Raw genomic sequence first — 20,371 nt, forward strand, 5'->3', positions numbered from 1 at the left:
ATCTGTGGTCTGGAGAGGTTTTTTTCTTGTCCTAACACAAAACCACAATCCACAGCTTCTCTTTCTCTCCCTTTTGTCTTTCCACAGAAGGGGACCCCTCCCCTCAGTGCCCACACTATTTTATGTTCCCTAATTCGCATACAAGTACCTCTGTCCCACCAAGCTGTCTCCCTCTATCTGTGGAGATTTTTCTGTCACTCTGCCAATAGCTTTCCTGGGCGTTCCAAGTGTTCTGACCTCAATACAGCAGTGTTTGAAGGACAAGGGAGATCCTGGTTCCCCTACTTCTCTACCATCTTAACTCTTCACCTCTGGGAAAGTACTTTTTGAGCAGAAGGTTTGAGCTGTTTTTGACATGACTCATGTTATAGGTTTTATCAAGTTATTTGAAAGATAGTCCTGCAGAAAACTAAAATGATGCAACTACCCTTTATAGGTGATATGTTTAAAAAATGGAGAGAGCAAGGTCACACTTAGTCTGATGAAGAGATGCAGCAATGGTGAAAGAGAATCCTCCCTTATATTTGCAAGAGCAACAGGATCAACTTGGGAAACTGAGAGGGCAGCACTGAGAGTTTGAAGAGGGCAGCAGTCAACATTGTTTTTAGTATGGTGGCATTACTGGCAAGACAGGGCAGCCTCAGCAAGGACTGGTGAATGGCATGGGAGATTACTTGGCTACTTCAGTAGGAGGAAAACTAGGACTTGGATCCTTCATTCCTCTTGGTGGTGGCTTAAAGCCTTGTTAAAGCCAAGATCTTGCCTTAATAACAATAACTAACACTTAGTATAGTACTTACCATGTACTAAGTCCTTATCCAAGTCCTTTTCATTTATAACTCTTAGGTTAAATTGTTTGTTCTACTTGACCTAAAAAGTGACAGATATGGGAATTGAATCCAGGCAAATATCCGGAGTCAGTGTGCATTACAGCTCTGCCATGTGGCTTTTCTCACATGCCTGAATATCAGTTAATTTTCCCTGTTCCAGATGTATAGATCATGTAGGTGAGGCCCTTGCCAGCTGCTTTTCAAGCACATGCCATTACTGATTGGTAGGGTATGAGGATGAGATTACTATAGATAACTGATCGCAATGTGACTCTAAGAGAACACCCTTGCCCATGCCAAGATTCAAAAGTTATTCCAGACATGTTTACTTGAATTAAGGATGAAAGAATTTTGCTTGTAATGGTTTGAGGACATCATCTTTGAGTACCGTGCACTTGAACAACTCATTCTAATGACAAAAGCCAGAGACCATTTATAGCCATAGCTGAACTGCCTAACACAGCTGATAAAATGAAACATTTCATATCACAGCCAGGAAAATTATGTTTTTTGAAAAACAAAACAAAGCAAAACATAATGATGTTTTGTTGAAAACCAAGAAAGTTTTCAACAGACTGCTCATATTCTCCTCCTCCTCAGAAAAGCCAGGGTTTGATTTGAAAAGAAGCCTGATACTCCTATGATTGACTTATTTTAGTACATTAATAGTTTGTAACGCACCACCTCTCCTCTGCTCCTGCCCTTCAAGAACTTATGTTCCATTAGAGGGAAGAAAATAAAGCCATTTACTCACTCTCCCCTATTCTCAGAGCTTTCCAGTATGGATTCCTTTCCTTTCTGCTAGAGAAAATAAGATGCAAAAGCAGGAGCTGGTCCATGAGGCTTGGGAAAGTGGAATGCTTTCTGAAAGTTAAGCCAACAGCCAAGAACCACCCATCAGAAGATGAAAGAGCAACTGCCTGGATGATGGTTGTAGCAGCACAGATCCATGCAGCCCTAACCAACCATCTCTTACGTGTGGCGAGATCTCCCACCCATTCTGAGGAGACTGCTATATCTTAGACCTCTTTGGGCCATACCCCCACCTTTTGCACTGGGCTCCACTGGGAAGGCAACTGCCATGTGTTTATCTGAAAGTCAAGAAAAAACATAGTCAAATAAAAGAGACTTAGATTACATCAAGGGTAATGATTCCAATAATTTATTTGTGTAGCTCTTTGTATAGAAAACAGATCTGGATACAAATAGAAGGAGAATTAAAGAAAGTGTCATTAAAATTGGTTTTTAAAAGGATGTGTGGGGGCGCCTGAGTGGCTCAGTTGGTTGAGCGTCCGACTTTGGTTCAGGTCATGTCTCGTGGTCCATGAGTTTGAGCCCTGTGTTGGTCTCTGTGATGACAGCTCAGAGTCTGAAGCCTGTTTCGGATTCTGTGTCTCCTTCTCTCTCTGACCCTCCCCCGTTCACACTCTGTCTCTCTCTGTCTCAAAAATAAATAAACATTAAAAAAATAAAGAATAAAAAATAAAAGGATGTCTGAGAACAAAGACAAATTTTTAGTAAGATAAATGTGTCCTAGGTTCATCAACAAAATGAATTGTTGAATCCACACAGTATTATTTACTGTTTCAAGGGCACACATGGTTTCTAAGTGGTTTCTTGCCACTTTGGCCTTCAACTGGCCTTGCTTTTCCATTGAGGGGCATCTAACTGTCTCCACAACAGCCCTGAATCTAAGCAAAAGCTAATGGATGGACCATCTGGTATTCCTGTTATCCTTGGGAGTGGACAGACAGGTGGCATGGGAGATTCTCATGAACTCTTCATTTGTTCTAAGAACTCTGACTCAAATGCGTTTTTTTTTCAATATATGAAATTTATTGTCAAGTTGGTTTCCATACAACACCCAGTGCTCATCCTCAAATGCAGTTCTAATCGTGCAAACAGGATTGTTTTAGGACCAGTTAGAAAGAATGAGTGTGTACTTTTGTGTGTGTGTGTGTGTGTGTGTGTATGTGTGTAGGGAGCACAGAGTCTCTCTGTCCCTGTCTCTCTCTCTCTCTCTCTCTCTCACACACACACACACACACACACACACACACACACATGTTGCTGCTTTGTATTATTTTTACCCTTCAGTCTGAGAATAGAAATTATTTATCGGGAATTGTTGATTCATGTTGCTAATGAAAATAGTAATGAGTGAGTAGGGGAAAAGCTTCTAGGTGTGTGGTAACTCAGCCTTTTTCTTTTTCAGATGTTTCTTCCTTCCACACTTTGATTTTGAAAAGCCTGGCAAGAAGTTTGTTGAGAGAAGAACAAATCTTTAAAGGCTCCCCATGTGCTCAGTGATACTGTATTGTAAGTAATCCTCTTAGCAGAGCTAAGCTTCTAATGAGGCAGTGGAGAAAAGAAGTAAATCCCAATCCAGTGAGGCCTTGCTGCATAGTGTCTCAGAAAACAGCTAAGGACTAAAGTAGTTACTGGCTCTTTTTATTTTAGGAAACTTTGCATAATAATATTACTAATAAAAAGAGTCTCATTCTGAACAGAAAACAAAAAATAAAACCAGAGCCATTTCCTATCTGCCTTGTAAAAGGAACTATCAGGTGCCTACTCTGGCTGCACCCACCATGGCTGGGTGCTCATGTGGTATGATGCATGCTGGGATGGAGATAAGATACAGTGGCACTGGAAGAAGGAATCTACATCTGCTCATGCAGAAAGACAAGAGTTACAGAGTATGTTATAGAGTCACATGAAGCTTCTTCTAGTCATCTCTGTGCTGATCTAGTTGTAGAAAATGTTGTCAGATAGCTTTTGAATGTAATATCTGAGAATGAGTCCCTTTGAGATGGGGCCCAAGGAAGATAGTTTTTGGGAGGGAGAAGGCAGGAAGGATGGATTTGGTCACTGTATGAAGAGAGGGAGGCTAGCCAGAGAACCATTAAGATGTCACAGTTTGGGAGAAATGGTGACTGATAATCAAGCAGGGCTTTCTTCCTGTGGATCTCTATTCATTTTTTTTTTGGGTGGGGTGCATTTTGTGGTAAGAAGCTTAGTTACTGCCCTCTGCTCTGTGACCTCCAGTTGCTGCGGCTAGTTTCCTCTGGTTCTGCTCAGTATATACAGACACAAAGCAAAGGAGAGAAAGTGAATATCAGGGGGAGACTGAAAGGTATACACCAGAAACATTTTCTCAGTTTGGAGACCTTTATTTTCCACCTCTGTGACTTGGTGGGCTGCTTGCAAGGAGGGTAAACAGCCCAGGGATTGTGCGACCTGCTGGAGAATCAAGAGCCATCCAAGGGGCTGATATGAATAGTGAGTGCGTCCCCTTGTTTACGTTCCTCTCTGCCTTGCTTGAGCCATTACAGTGATTTCCTAGTTTGTTTCCCTGCCTCCATCTCCCTCTCCCCACTCAGAGTTCATTCTGATTAAAGCCACTAGACTAAACATCCTCAGATGAAGCCTGGATCATGTCACCCCCAAACCCTAGACTCTGAGGGCTCACCAAATGATGTTCACACCATTAGTCTACTGTTACGCATTCTCTGACCTACTCTGGAGTTCAGAAGGCTGACTTCTATAGATTGCCTCCCCTGAACTTCCTTGCTGTCCAGATTTTTGTTGTGTCTGGCTGTTGGCTGGCACTGAAAGGATATTGGAAGGTGATGGGATGCCTAGATATTTATTCTTCCCTTCTCTCTTTCTGTAGAACTCTGATTTTGGCAGAGACCAAGTCCCGTTCTTCTACTTAGGCCAGAACTCACATGAAATCAATCCATTTTTACAGTGTTCTGGTAACTCTACTTGCTTCCCCTAGCCCTGTTGGAACCATGGGTGGAAATCAGCTGTCTGCTATTGCTAGGCTCTGCAAGATTTATCATCCCATGATGGGCACTTTACTTTGCCCACCGCTATCAAGTAGTACCTTTACATTTTTTTGAATGTTTATTTATTTTTGAGACAGAGAGACAGTGTGAGCCAGGAGGAGGAGGAGGAGAGAGAGAGAGAGAGGGAGGGAGGGAGAGAGAGAGAGAGAGACAGACAGACAGAATCCAAAACAGGTGCCAGGCTCTGAGCTGAGAGCACAGAACCCGATGTGGGGCTCGAACCCATGAATCGTGAGATCATGACCTGAGCTGAAGTCGGACGCCCAACTGACTGAGCCACCCAGGCATCCCTCAAGCAGTGGCTTTATTAAATAATTGTTCTTTACTCTTTTGTGTGTGCCATCACTTTCTTGCTGCAGACCTGTCTCTATCCTGTCCTCTCTTGCTCAGGCAAACAGAGGCACTTGCTATTCCCTGAACATACAACTTTTCCTTTTCTCTGCCCTTGTGATTTAGTTTTCTTCATCTAGCACTAAGGACTCTCAGGTTTGGAGGGTCCTGTTCAGTGATTAGCAAGTTGAGTGTCAGACACTCCAATACTCTCTGTATATGCCTGATAGTCTTTGTTTAAATATTACTGGTGGCAGGAATTTATTGCCAATTACACCAGTATTCATTCATTCAGTTCTTTCAGTGAACATTTTTACTGCCTACCATGGTCCAAGTGCTGTGTATGGTCTTACCCCTCAAGAGGCTCATAACAATGAGAGATGAATGCATGAATAAGCAATTATGGTACAGTTTGCATGTTGAAATAGATATATTCAGAGTGCTCTGAGATCATGGACAAATGATCACCCAGTTCTGTCTTGTGCAGACAGTAACATCTTCATCAGCAAGGCAATGCATGAGCTGAGACTCTGGAGGATGAATAGAAACTGTTTGATGAAACAAGAGTAGGTAGGACATGCCAGAGGAAGGAACAAGTTGGAAAAATGTATAGGCATTGAAGTGAGTTTTGTGTGTTTGGACAATGACAATTGGGTATGGCTGGTGAGTCAGACAGAGTGGCAGGAGAAGAGTTCTTCCTCATATGCATTCAAAATGTACCAGCACCATAACTTACGCAGAAGGAGTCTAAAACATCTTCCACCTGAAGACACATGTATTTCTCAAAGAAGCTACTCTTTAATTACTTGGCAATTTGTACATTATTGCCTTATTTTAGGGATGAGGAAACTGAGGCTTGCAGAAGGTGAATGACCAAGGACACACACAGCAAGTGATGGAGTTAGGATTACAACCCAGGCAGTCTGATTCCAGAACCTGAACATGAAGCCACTGGGCCATTTTGCCATGCTCTTTTCACACTGATTCAAGCTTCTATGCTGTGGTAATGGTTACCTTCAGGTCACTCTCTACTTTGTCAGTATTCGTTTGGTGGAAGAATGTCTAGAACTGATAATGTCATAGCATTAAAGGAATTGTTTGGCCAGCATAGTGTAGAGCAGTGCTAGTGCCTCCATTGTTCCTGAGACTGTTCTCATAATGATGGAGACAGAGACTATATGGCCTCTAGGTAGTCATGTCTTACAGGTAAGTGATGATCAGTTCACAGTCAACCAGTGTCACCAAGTCAACTATTACCCCTTCTTTGCCTACCTAAATTTTTTCAGGTCTTGGTTTAAATATCACTTTTTGGCCCCCTAAACCACTTTGGGTTCCTCTACTCTATGTTCTCAGAGTACCTCCTACTTTTCCATGTGTGAGGCTTATCACAATTCATGGTAAATATTTATTTATTAGCTTCTTAATCTGTAGACTATTAGTCTCTGTTTTCCCTGATAGATTACTTTTTTAAAAGATTTTATTTTTTAAAGTAATCTCTACCCCATCCCCCAACATGGTGCTCACAGTCAGCCCTGAGATCAGGAGTCACATGCTCTCAGCCAGCGAGGCGCCCTTCCCTGATAGATTGTTAAGCTACTTGAGGACAGAGGCCTTATCTTGATTGCCATGAAATTCACTTTATTTAGCTTTGAGAGGCATTCAATGTGTACTTGTTGAATGAATAAATCCTTTTTTTTCCTATATACTGTTGTTTGACACTAAGGGTCACCACTACTTGACTTTATCTGACAGCACTGATTAGTTTTTCCTATTTTGAACTTCATATAGATGGAATAGAACAGTATGTACTCTTTTGTGTTTGGTTTCTTTTGCTCAACATGTCAGATATACTACTTTCAATCTGTCCACTTTCTACCAGAATTTTAGGATGGCTCCCAAGATTTTTACCCCTGCCTCTGCTATATATGTTCTCCCTAATTCCCCAGACAGAATTTGTGGAATTTTACTCCTGTGATTAGGTCATGTTACATGGCACAGTTGACTTTATCCAGGTGTGCCTGACCTAGACACATAACCATTCAAATGCAGTCAGTCTTTCTCTGGGTTGGCATCAACTATCTAGAAAATGGGGACCTCGGTCCTACAACTGCAAGGAAGTGAATTATTCTGACAACAAAAATAAATTTGGAAGTGGACTTTTCCTCAGAGCCCCAGACAAGGTGCCCAACACCTTTATTTCAACCTTGTAGTACTAGGAGTAGAGAACCCAGGCATACTATGCTGGACTTCTGATCTACAAAACTGTGCATTAATAAGTGGTATTTTTAAAAAGCTGTTAAATTTGTGGTAATTTATTACTCAGCAATAGAAAACTAATACAGTCCTCCAACTCTTTACTAGTTTGTAGGCAATAACCTTATAAAACAACTTGCTTCATTATATACACATTTTGTAGTTATTACAAAGGACTCATCAGGAAGTTGTGTTGCTTAAAACTTTTTAAGTTTTGGGGTGCTCGGGTGGCTCAGTCGGTTAAGCTTCTGGCTTTGGCTTCGGCTCATGAGTTCGAGCCCCACGTTGGGCTCTGTGCTGATAGCTCAGAGCCTGAAACCTACTTCAGATTCTGCGTTTCCCTCTCTCTCTGCCCCTCCCCTGCTCATGCTCTGTCTGTCTGTCTCTCTCTCTCAAGAATAAATAAACATTAAAAAAATTAAAAAACAAACTTTTTAAGTTTTAAGAAATTTTATGGATGCTCTCCTAAGATTGTTTTCTGGCTAAGATGAGGTTTTGACTACACTAACTTTATCAGATACTGAGATGATAGTAGTCTGGTTTTTTTTTTTTTTTTTTTTTTTTTTCATTCAGGATCAATTGTCAGAAGCTCTGCACTTACCTGGCAATATATAAATGCTAAATTCTAGGTACTCATCAGTGAATTTGAAACTTCGCTCTGACAATTTTTAGTTGTGTGCCACAAACAACTCACCCCCTTTTATTTTATTTTATTTTATTTTATTTCATTAAAAATATTTTTTTCTAGTGTTTATTTTTGAGAGAAAGGGAAACAGAGCACGAGTTGGGGGAGGGGCAGAGAGAGAGGGAGACACAGAATCTGAAACAGGCTCCAGGCTCTGAGCTGTCAGCACAGAGCACATTGCGGGGCTTGAACTCATGAACCGCAAGATCATGACCTGAGCTGAAGTCAGACACTCAAACGACGGAGCCACCCAGGAGACCCTTACCTCCTTTTATAAGCCTTAAACTCTTCATTTTAAAAGTGAGCATAAGAGGGGTGCTTGGGGGGCTCAGTCGGTTGAGCATCCGACTTTGGCTCAGGTCATAATCTCACAGCTCCTGATTCGAGCCCCACCTTGGGCTCTGTGCTGACAGCTCAGAGCCTGGAACCTGCTTCATGTTCTGTGTCTACCTCTTTCTCTCTGCCCCTCCCCTGCTCAGGCTGTCTCTCTCTCTCTCTCAAAAACAAATAAACATTAAAAAAATTAAAAAAATAAGCATAAGAATATGTACCTTGAGGGTTGTCTCTGAGGCTTGGAGATGGGTGTTTGTAAAGTGCTACTTTGCTTCTTCACCCTCTCTATTTATCCTTGCTCCTTTATCTCTTTCTTTTTTAAAAGGTAGTTTTATTGAAAGACACTAAAAATAGAGGGAATAGTAAGAACGCTTTTTGGGTTTCATCATTAGTTTCTTTGGTGAATTCACTTGCATAGGCAACTTGGTACCAGAAGAAACACCAAGAAGAAATATTTTCTGCCCTCAGGGGGCTGATCTTCAAAAGGAGTTGGGATAGGCTCACATATATCACTTTCTTATTTTTAAAAAAGTTTTTATTTATTTATTTTGAGAGAGAGGGAGAGAGAGAGAGACAGAGAGAGAGAGAGAGAATGAATGAATATCCCAAGCAGGCTCCTGCTGTCAGTGTGTAGCCTCATGCAGGGGCTCAGTCTCACTAACTGTGAGATCATGACCTGGGCTGAAATCGAGTTGGACACTCAACCAACTGAGCCACTGAAGCGCCCCATCATTTTCTTATTTTTGTGTTTCCCCAGTATTCTCTTTTTCTGACGAAAAGGGTGTGGTTCCTTTAGGAAGTGGGATTGCTCTAGTACATTTTATAAAACCGGTGAAGTAATCTTTCCACTGTGAGTTATCCTTGGAAGGGAGAATGAGAATGGGGGGAAGAGATGTGTATTTTTTCAAGGTAGTGGCACATGAGTGACAGCCCCCACTGCTCATGGGGTGCAGGAATGTTTCTGTAACTGAGTATATAAACAACATTCATGACTAAGTGTGTTGTAGAATGGAAAAATCAATGACTAGACTAGGAAAGAAACTGTCATCATAAACAAATTCCATGACTGGCATTGGTGGCACAGAAGGATCGTAGGCTCAGTGTAGGAGTTGGTGAAGATGCTCAAATTATTAAAAAGAATTTACAACAATCAGTTCCAATTCTCCTAATTATTTCCCAGAACATACAGATGAAAGACCTAGTCTGGTATAGTTGCATTTGACTGCTATTGTACAAAATTTTGCAAAGCTTAGGAGATCTTTATTATTATTTTCCAAAAAACTAGTGGAAGTCTAATGCTTCCCTTGGGAATTGTGTTTGACATCTGAATACAGATGTGTGCGTATGTCTTAATTTCCCATCAACACAGATGTTTACTTCACAAAGACAATCACTTTGGATGCTTCCTGGATTCTCACCCAGTTTTTCCACATGAACATTATCTTGTATTATGAAACAGAGCAGCTGCTGGTATCTTTTACACTTTTGGAAAATTCTTTAAGTTTTCTTTTTTAAGTGAGGGTTTCTATAGGAGTGAGAGTTTTGTTTTAGTGTTAGAATCTCTTCTCTTTGAAGGGAATCTAGTTAACTCGTATTGGCTGTGGGGTAGGAAAGAGAGAGTAGAAGTAGAAGTGCAGTATAGGTGGTATTGCTAACAGAGATTGCTGTCATGGTAAAAGGGGGATGAAAATCAAAATAATGAAATATTCTTATTTTGCAACAAAGAGGTTAGACTCCTGTCAATGGACTTGGTTTCCATTATCAAATGACCACAAATTTTATACTATACGTAATCCACAATAAATGAGACACAATTATATTCCGTACTGTGGAGAACTTCCTAAACTCTAAATCAAGTAAACTGGGAACTCTATAACGAGTCTTAAAGCATTTGACTCAGTGTATGGAATACAGGATTACACTACAGTTTTAAGATATTTTTATCTTTCTAATTTCTCCATTCCTCTCTTTGAATCAACTTAGAGGAAGAGAAATGATCTTCATCTCAAATTCACAGCCTCTTGCAGTGAGTTTTGGTTGACATCGTTGAGAAAGGTTTTTATAAATATTTGGAATAACTTAAATGATTTTTGGAAACTTCATCTAAAGATTGTGCTCCTTTTTCCAATTTGTCAGTTTTCTGGGAACAATTTTTTAGGTTTCTGATATAAAGCTGACTATATGATATATCCGTATGCCAATTGCTCCAAGTGTGAAAAGCAATGTAGATGAGGGCTTGTGGGCTTGCCACCTGTGGGCTGCTGGCGACAGGGCATGGAGCTGGGGGCCTGCTGCAATGGGTTCAGCCCGCTGCAGTGGGTTAAAGAAATCCTTCTTGAGTAAGAAAGATCTTTTATTTTTTTAATGTTTATTCTTGAGGGAGTGCAAGTGGGGGAGGGGCAGAGAGGAGGACAGAGGATCCAAAGCAGGCTCTGCGCTGACAGGCTGACAGCAGCCAGCCCAGTGTGCAGCTGGAACTCACAAACTGCAAGCTGGGAGATCATGACTGGAGCCAAAGTTGGATGCTCAACTGACTGAGCCACGTAGGTGCCCCGAGTAAGAAAGATCTCAAGCAACATGGTGGATTCAGAAGCTCATGAAAAGAGGCTGCCAGTCCTAACATTTTCAAAACAAGATCCATCACCTTATGCTGCAAATGGTGAAATGAAGCATTATTTGTGTGGCTGCTGTGCAGCTTTCATGTAGCAATCCCATTTCCGGTTCAGAAGGTCCTCTCTCGGCAGCAGCTGTGTGGAATCAAAACCTGGGATGCAGTGCTTCAGTTCAGGAGGGATGGCTTTCAAAACTTGTACTGTGGATTCCTTCCCCCTACCGATGCAGAAGACAACTACACTGGCACTTAGGTTTGGTCTGTATGAGGCCTTATCTTGTCGTCTCTGAGAGCATATCACTACGTCTGAGTTTGCAACCGGTAGTGTGGCAGCAGTACTTCCAAGGACAACAGAAGCAATTTTCACTCCATTGGAAAGAGTTCAGACATTGCTTCAAGACCACAAGCATTATAAAACGTTTATGAACACTTGCCAGGCTTTCAAGACACTCAACAGCCATGGAATTAGAGTATTATGGAGACTTGGTATCCATTCTTTTCCATAATGGATTCAGCAATGTCGTTTTTTTGTTTGGCTTTTGAGGTTCCATAAAGAACATCTGCCTGCTGCAGTGACTCACAGTGCTTATTGATTTTATGTGCCAAGGTCTGTTGGGTGCCATGTTGGGAATCTTGTTTTTTCCAGTTAATGTTGTAAAAACTTGCATGAAGTCTCAGGCTGGTGGGAAATTTCAGTCTTTTCCCAATGTTTTCCAAAAAATCTGGCTAGAATGGAGTAGGAAACTGACAAATCTTTTCAGATGTGCCCACCTGAATTACCATTACCTCATCTCTTGAGGCATAATGAATACAATTTATGAGTTCTTGTTAAAGATTATATGAAAGAAATAAGTGTCATTTATTAACTGAATAGACCTAAGAATAATGCAGTTTGGCCTTGTCCCTAATTGGCCAAGTATAAGTTGGTGTCATAAGGTCAGGGCACAATGAATTACAGGCAAAGCTGTTTTCCTTAAGCACCAGCAAATTCAGAATATAAGGTTCTAATAGGACTGTTATAATAATAAAAAAAAGCAACATAGTACCTGGCAGGGTATGTTGTAATGAGAATTTCTTTTGGTGGAAGACTACAGAAAGACTAAAATTAAGGTTGAAGTTTGAAGTAATAATTAACACAAAATATAGACTTTTCTTGCAATGCTCTCTACACTAGATTAATGGGGAAACTCTTTATATAGCTTGAAGAAAGTTATGGAAGATAATGCTGCCCATTCAGAGAGTGATAAATTATGGAACTCATTATTTCAAGGTTGAATATATCAATATAGTCAAGAAGCCCTAATGAAATTATTGAGGGAAGCAAATGATTTAGGAGAATTCCCAAAGCTTCTGAAGCTGGTAATGTGAAGGATGACCTATAGACTATGACAGGTAGCACTGTCCTGACTTTGATGTTTCCATGCTTCTAAGTGGCGGTAGGAAATGAGACTGAGAAGTAGTATATAGAATGGTTATAATTATAATCAACATTTTTGAAGGAGTGAAGCATGTGGTCTGATCCTCCACTGAAGTGTGTCAAACTTATTAAATCTTGGATTTTGATGGATTTTTCTCTACGTTTAAAGATTGTGTTATTGGGGCGCCTGGGTGGCGCAGTCGGTTAAGCGTCCGACTTCAGCCAGGTCACGATCTCGCGGTCCGTGAGTTCGAGCCCCGCGTCAGGCTCTGGGCTGATGGCTCAGAGCCTGGAGCCTGTTTCCGATTCTGTGTCTCCCTCTCTCTCTGCCCGTCCCCCGTTCATGCTCTGTCTCTCTCTGTCCCAAAAATAAATAAATAAAAAAAAAAAACGTTGAAAAAAAAATTTAAAGATTGTGTTATTGAAGTTTTCAGAGGAAGTAACCCCATCTGATTCCTTTGTTCTGTGCAGCTTATAGTACTTTATATAGATCCTTGGATAGAAGCCTATTTTTAATACTATTGCTTCTAAACCATTATTGGCTTCTTGCCTGCTTTAGCAATTTTTTTGTTTATTTATTTTTGAGAGAGAGAGAGAGAGAGAGAGAGAGAGAGAGAGAGAGAGAGAATCAATGGGCAGGGAAGGGGCAGAGAGAGAAGGAGGCACAGAATCCAAAGCAGGCTTCAGGCTTCAGCCCCTGTGTGGGGCTCAAACCCATGAGCTGTGAGATCATGACCTGAGCTGAAGTCGGATGCTTAACCGACTGAGCTACCCAAGCGCCCAGCAATTTTTAAATTTTGGGCCAATGGTGGTTAGAACCCAGTGCTGTCACTACTGTGGAAAAGTTTTGATGGCTGATTCAGTAGTCTTAAAGACAGCTGGACATTGTGAATAGTAATAGCTGAAGTTCTAGGCTGTATTCTGGCCTTGCTCCTTACTATCTGTATTAGCATTCTCCAGAGAGACAGAGCCAATAGGACTGATTTATAGATTGATTGATCTGTCTATCTATCTAGATTTGTTATGAGAAATTGGCTCACCATCTGCCATCTGCAAGCTGGAGACCCAGGAAAGCCAGTGGTGTAGCTCCAAAGGCCTGAGAACCCTAAGAGTCAATGGTATACATCACAGTCCAAAGGCAGGAGAAGACAGAAGTCCCAGCTCAAGCATCCAGGAAGGGGGCAAATCCTTCCTTCCTCTGCTTTTTTTCTATTCAGACCCTTCCACACTGGGGAGGGGAATTTACATCACTGAGTCCATCCATTAAAATACTACTCTCATTGGGAAATGTCCCTCATAGACACACCCAGAAATAATGTTTAATCTGGGTGCCTAATGGCCCAATAAAGATGACATAAAATTAACCATCACAGAAGCTGAGTCACGTTAGGAAACTTACTACTGCCTTGTTCAGTTTTTTTTTTCACTGAAAATGCAGAGATAGCAGCTACTTTGTTATACAATACTAAGGATCAGAGATAGTTTGTTCAAAGTGCCTAACACAAGGTAGGAAATTTCTTTTCAGTAGGTTTTTTTGAAGAGGGGATCAAACAATGAAAACATTTTTTCTCAGGGGCCCCTGGGTAGCTCAGTCAGTTAAGTGTCTGACTTTGGCTCAGGTCATGATCTCACTGTTCATGAGTTCGACCCCCCATCGAGCTCTCTACTGTCAGCATAGAGCCTGTTCTGGATCTTCTGTCTCCCGCTCTTTCTGCTCCTCCCCTGCTCTCTCTCTCTCAAAAATAAATAAACATTAAAAAATATTTTTGTTCAGAAGCAGCCCATGCTTATTACAGAAAATTTAGGACAAACAGACAAACACAAAGAAGAAGATAAAAATCCCATAATCCTAACACTGTTATGTTAATCTTTTAGTGGATAATATTTTCCCATTTATATCTTTGGTGTATGTTAGTGTAAATCTTTCAATAATTAAGTTTTCTTCTAGTGTGTCAATTTTAAGGATTTCACAGCATTTTATTGTTTGGGCACACTATGCTTCATTTAATTCTTTATTGTGTATGTGTATGTTTTGCTACTAAGATATTCTTGTGTATGCATTTTTGTGCATGTGCATAGTTATTTACTTGGGATAAATTCCTAGAAATAAAATTACTGGGTCAAAAGTTGTGCATCTTTTAAAGGTATTTGATATGACTTGCTTAATTGTCTTGTCAAATGTTGCATCAATAGATGCTGTCACCAGGAATGTATGACAATGACCATTTTTTCCTTACCTTTTCCATATCTGGGATGAAAAAGTGGCATATTATGTGACTTTGCATTTAAAGCTTTTAATGAGAGGGGTGCCTAGGTGGTTCAGGTGGTTAAACGTTCGGCTCAGGTCATGATCTCGTGGTTTGTGGGTTCAAACCCTGTGTCGGGTTCTGTGCTGACAGCTCAGAGTCTGGAGCCTGCTTCAGATTCTGTGTCTCCCTCTCTCTTTCTGCTCCTCCCCTGCTTCTGCTCTGTGTCTCTTTCTTAAAACAAACATTAACTTTTTTTTTTTTTTAAACCATTGAGATTAAAATTTGTTTATTGATCTTATGTGTTGCTTTTTTTTGTTTTGAATTGCCTTTGTATGTCTTTAACATTTTTTTAGAAGACTTTATTTTTTTTAGAGTCATTTTAGGTTCTTAGCAAAATTGGGTAAAAGCTGCTGAGATTTCCCATATATCCTTGCCCCTACACATACATAGCCTCCTTAATTATCAACATCACTCACCAGAGTAGTACATTTGTTATAATTGATGAACCTATACCAACATATTGTAATCACCCAAAGTCCATAGTGAACTTAGCGTTCATGCTTGATGTTATATATTCTATAGGTTTGGACAAATGTCTAATGACATGTATTATGTTATAATCATTACAATATCATACAGAGTATATTTTCAGCCCTAAAAATTACTTGTGCTCTACCTATTTATCCTTTCTTTCCTCCTGACCTGTGGCAACCACCGGTCTTTTTACTGTCTCCATAGATTTGACTTTTTCAGAATGTCATATAATTGGAATCATACTTCTTTCACTTAGTAATATGTATTTAAGGTTCCTCAATTTCTTTTCATTGTTTCAAAGATCATTTCTTTTTAGCACTGAATAATATTTCATTGTCTGGATTTCCCATAATTTATTTATCCAATCCCCTACTGAAGGGTATCTCGGTTGCTTCCAATTTTTGGTAATTATAAATAAAGCTGCTATAAACATCTGTGTGCAGATTTTTGTGTGGAAGTAAGTTTTCAACTTCTTTTGGTAGATACCCAGGAGTGTGATTGCCAGATTGTATGGTAAGAAAATGTTTGGTTTTGTTAGAAACTGCCAAACTTTTATAGTGATTATACCATTTTGCATTCTCACCAGCTACACATGAGAGTTCTTATTGTTCCATATCCTTGTTGGCATTGGTGTTGTCAGTGTTCTAGATTTTGGCCATTCTAATAGGTGTGTAGTCATATCTCATTGGTTTGAATTTGCATTTTCCTAATGACATATGATGTGGAGCATCTTTCATATACTTATTTGCCATCTCTGTATCTTTTAAAAATTTTTTCTAATGTTTATTTTTGAGAGAGAGAGAAAGAGGGAGAGAGTGATCAGGGGAGGGGCAGAGAGTGAGGGAGATATGGAATCCGAGGCAGGCTCTAGGCTCTGAGCTGTCAGCACAGAGCCCAATGAGGGACTTCAACCCACAAACAGCAAGATCATGCCCTGAGCTGAAGTCAGATGCTTAACCGACTGAGCCACCCAGGTGCCCCTGCCATCTGTATATCTTCTTTGGTGAGGTGTCTGTTAAGGTCTTTGACCCACTTTTTAATCAGGTGACTTATTTTCTTATTGTTGAGTGTTAAAAGATCTTTGGGTTTTGGATAACAGGCTTTTATAAAATGTCTTTTGCGGGGTGCCTGGGTGGCTCAGTTGGTTAAGCGCCCGACTTTGGCTCAGGTCATGATCTCACGGTCCGTGGGTTCGAGCCCCGCGTCGGGCTCTGTGCTGACAGCTCAGAGCCTGGAGCCTGTTTCAGATTCTGTGTCTCCCTCTCTTTGTGACCCTCCCCCGTTCATGCTCTGTCTCTCTCTGTCTCAAAAATAAATAAACGTTAAAAAAAATGTCTTTTGCAAATATTTTCTCCCAATTTGTGGCTCATCTAATTTTCTTGACATTGCCTTTTATAGAGAAAAAAAATTTTAATTTTAATGAAGTCCAGCTCATCAGTTTTTTCTGTCATGTTTCATGCTTTTAGAGTTGCATCTAAATAGTCATCACCATGTCCAAGGTGAGCCCTTGAGGGCAAGAACTGTGTTCTCTGTATTCTACAACTCTGAAATCCCAGTACAAGCACAATTATTGGCATGCAACCAGTGTTGCAAAAATATTCATTAAATCAACAGAAACAAAGTTCTCATGTTGGTAGGTCCAAGGGCACTGTTTATAAAGTATTTTAGGAACAGTGTGGATTAAACAAACATTTGTGAGCTGATCTGGAAATCAAACCTTCAGGTGCAACATGTTTCTGGATGAAAGAATGCTGGGATGTGCATGTTTATTTTCAGCACTAAAATGTTAGTTTTGCTGTCAAATGCTGAAGAAACAATTGTACTCTTCTGAGATTGGCATAATTCCTCCTGTATTCAGTGGAAATCATATGCCCATGGGAGAGAATCTGGCTGCATTTGAATAGAAGATGTTGTAGCAACACTAATAAATTTCAGAGTGAATACAGTTTGTATGTGCAATAGCTTGTTCCCTTAATTCAGAATTTCCTGAGTGACTGAGAGGCTCCAAAGGTAGAGCATATCCCTTGGTCATTTCCGCATAGTGCTAAGCTATTGCCAAGCTCTGACCCTTTAAATGTCTCATACAACACCCAGAGAGTTTGTGAAGCAATGCTATTCAATTCGCTGCATGATTTCACAATATTAATTGCAATTCCTGATATGGGGGGGATATTGAGAATGTGCAGTTGGCTCATAGTCTAATGAAGAACACCTTTAACTTTTTTTCCTCTTGAGCATGAATTTTTCAGCACTGATGCAGCACTAGTGGCTTCAATTTAATCAAACTTTTCCAGGATCCTTCTTGCTGAGGAATGAATCACTGGGTTTTCCGGTGAATTATGGGAGAAACATATGTGTACTTACAAGTTTGTAGTGTGCAATGCAATATGTTGTAAGACAGTCAAGTGAGATTTTTCAGAAGTAGTTTGGTTTCTTTCCTAGATCTCTACAATCTGTCTCCAACATATATTTTGAGTCTTATTTCTTGTTCTCACTTTTGTACTTTGCACTTTAGTGCTCCTCAAAGCATCCTACACAGTGGCTGCATCAAAATTATTTTATAGAAGAGGCTTAAGGTAGGCCATCTGGTTGGAATACAGGACTAGATCTGTACCTTGAAGTTTTATTTGTAGAGCAGGCCCACTATTCACATGTGGAAGAATATGATTTTTGGTCCGAGCTGCCATAATCTCTTGTTGAGATGTTGCAGTACTCTCTCCTAAACTATCTCCTTACTTACATCTTTCCTTTTACAGTCTGTCTCCAGTAGGTCTTTGGAGCCTTGTCTCTTATTCTCACATAGTCGCCCAAGTGGCCTTGTTAAAACAGAAGTCAGATCATGTCACTCCTCTGCAGAAACCCCTCTGATAGCTTCTCATATTCACTCCAAACAAAAGCCAAACTCTTTACAATGGCCAGACAGGACCTATATGACCAGGACTCCTGTTACCTCTCAGTCCTTTACTTACTTCTCTTGCTCACTCTGTTCCAACCACACTGGCCTCCTTGTTGTTCTTTGAGCATGCCTAAATATTCATGGTTTTTATATGTGTTTTCTCATCGTCTGGACTGCTTTTCATCTGGACACCCACATGATACATCTCCCCCTCTGTCATCTGCTTCAACACTTTCCTCACTTGTCCTCTCTCCTGCATTTGACATTGCTTATTTCCTCCCACTTCCCGAAACTATTCTCTTGGCTCCTGGATACTACATCTTCTTGGAATTATTCATACCTGTTTGACCATTCATTTTTGGTCTCTTTCATGGGCTGCTCCTCCCTTGTCTCCCCTTAAACTGCCAGGTGTCCATTTCTAATCCTCTGTAATTCTTGTCACCTATTATTTTTTTTTTTGAACAATACTATCCTCTTTGAGGTTTTTATTTTTAAAGTTTTGTTATTTTAATTCCAGTGTAGTTAACATACAGTATTATATTAGTTTCAGCTGTACAATATAGTGATTCAACAATTCAATACATGACTCAGTGCTCACCATGGTAAGTGTACTCTTAATCCTACCCACCTCTCCTCTGGCAACGCTATTTGTTCTCCATAGTTAAGAGTCTGTTTCTCTATGAGGTTTTGAATTACTGCTTTTATGCTCATAAGCTCCCTAATCGCTTTTTTGAGACCAGCTCTCTCATTTGAGTCAGATGCATAGGTCCTGCTATCTGCTGAATATCTCCATCTAGATGTTTCATGGGTACCACAAAATCAGCATGTTTAAAGGGAAGCCATATTCTTCATTCAGTGGTTTCTTATGTCCGTGTTTTCTGTTTTTTTAATTTTTAAATGTTTATTTACTTTTGAGAGAGAGCGAGAGTGAGAGTGAGCGAATGGGGGAGAATACAAAGGGGGAGACACAGAATATGAAGTAGTCTCCAGGCTCTGAGCTGTCAGCACAAAACCCTACATGGGGCTTGAACTCACGAACCATGAGATTATGACCTGAGCTGAAGTCAGATGCTTAACTGACTGAGCCACTCAGGCACCCCTGTCCATGTTTCCTATCTCAGTAGTATCATCCAGGTGGCCAGTTAAAAGTTATTCTTGACTCCTCTCTCCCCTTCCCTCCCACAGCCAATCAAACATCAAATTATGCTGACTGTACCTCTCAAATAGTTCTCAGATTTGTTTCTCCCTCTTCACACTTTTTACCTATAATGGGTTGAATGGTGGTCCCCAAAATATATGTTCATATCCAGATCCCTGGAACTTTTGATTGTTACATTATACGGAAAAAAGGGTCTTTACATACATAATTAAATTAACGTTCTTGACATGAGATTATCCTGGATTTTCTTGGTGGACTCCAGATCCAATGACAAAGTGTTCTTATAAAAGAAAGGCAGGAGGAGAAGACATGGACACATGGAGGAGAAGGTGATATGAAGGTGAAGGTGACAGTGGTCAGAGATTGGAGGGATGTGGTCATCAGTCAAAGAAGTCAAGAAATGATGACCACACAAGGCAGGAAGAGGCAAAGAAAGATTTTGAATTTATAGTTTCCAGAAATGTGAGACAGTGAAAGAATACATTTCTGTTGCCTTTAGCCATCCAGTTTGTGGTAAATTATTGTGGCCGCCACAGGAAACTAATATACTACCTTTGCCAGTTCAGATCTTTGTAATCTGTTTTAGGATTAGTGTGATAGCTTCCTCATGGTCTGTCTGCCTCCAGTCTTCAGTTGTATTGTTCATTGTGCAGCCAGAGTACTTATAGTCAAGGCTCAATGTGGCCTTGTCCTTTTCATGTTTCAGTGCACCTCTCCCCTGCACCTATCACATACTCTTCTTTAGCTTTAATGATTGTTTGGTCTGCACCCCTGTGTCTTACTGTTTTTTATCCCATTCATCCTGTAGACCCTCACACTTGGATCAATCCAGCCAACAAGTTTGTCTACTTCTACATTAGACTACTGGAAAAAGTCATATAATTGTGTGGATTTTTTTTTCCTCTGTAAATTGGTAGTCTCAGATCTCAGAATGGCCTTCAAAACTGTTTGATAATATGGACAGCTCCCCATCCTGATGGTTCTCAGTGACTGTTCCAAAACTTCATCATTGCCCTCAAATCTCATCTGCTTTGTTTTGTTTTGCTTCTGCCCTGAAATTAATGGATAAACTTGCCTTGCCTTTCCCCATCCTCATCAAGTTTCATAGAGTCATCTCCACTCTCATCCAGTTTCTGAGAAACACAGATCCTCTCACTCTTGTGCTGGTGATTTTTTTTCTATTCTTTAAAAAAAAACGTATCCAGGAATCAAGTTATTTC

The 20,371-nt window shown here is 40.4% G+C and overlaps 1 protein-coding gene and 1 pseudogene across 1 annotated transcript in view; both read left to right on the forward strand.

The window, feature by feature from the left end:
* PTGFR (prostaglandin F receptor) overlaps nucleotides 1-20,371 on the forward strand; it is a 309,526-nt gene that overhangs the window by 22,250 nt on the left and 266,905 nt on the right. The window contains exon 2 of the mRNA XM_086717366.1: nucleotides 3,046-3,149. The gene's annotated coding sequence lies outside the window, so the exon portion shown is untranslated. The remainder of the gene's footprint in view (nucleotides 1-3,045; nucleotides 3,150-20,371) is intronic.
* On the forward strand, nucleotides 9,848-12,071 carry LOC112848673 (mitochondrial nicotinamide adenine dinucleotide transporter SLC25A51-like; annotated as a pseudogene).

This window comes from Puma concolor, chromosome C1, assembly GCF_028749965.1.
Source record: "Puma concolor isolate L17-30 chromosome C1, mPumCon1.1.hap2, whole genome shotgun sequence".
Lineage (NCBI taxonomy): Eukaryota > Metazoa > Chordata > Mammalia > Carnivora > Felidae > Puma > Puma concolor.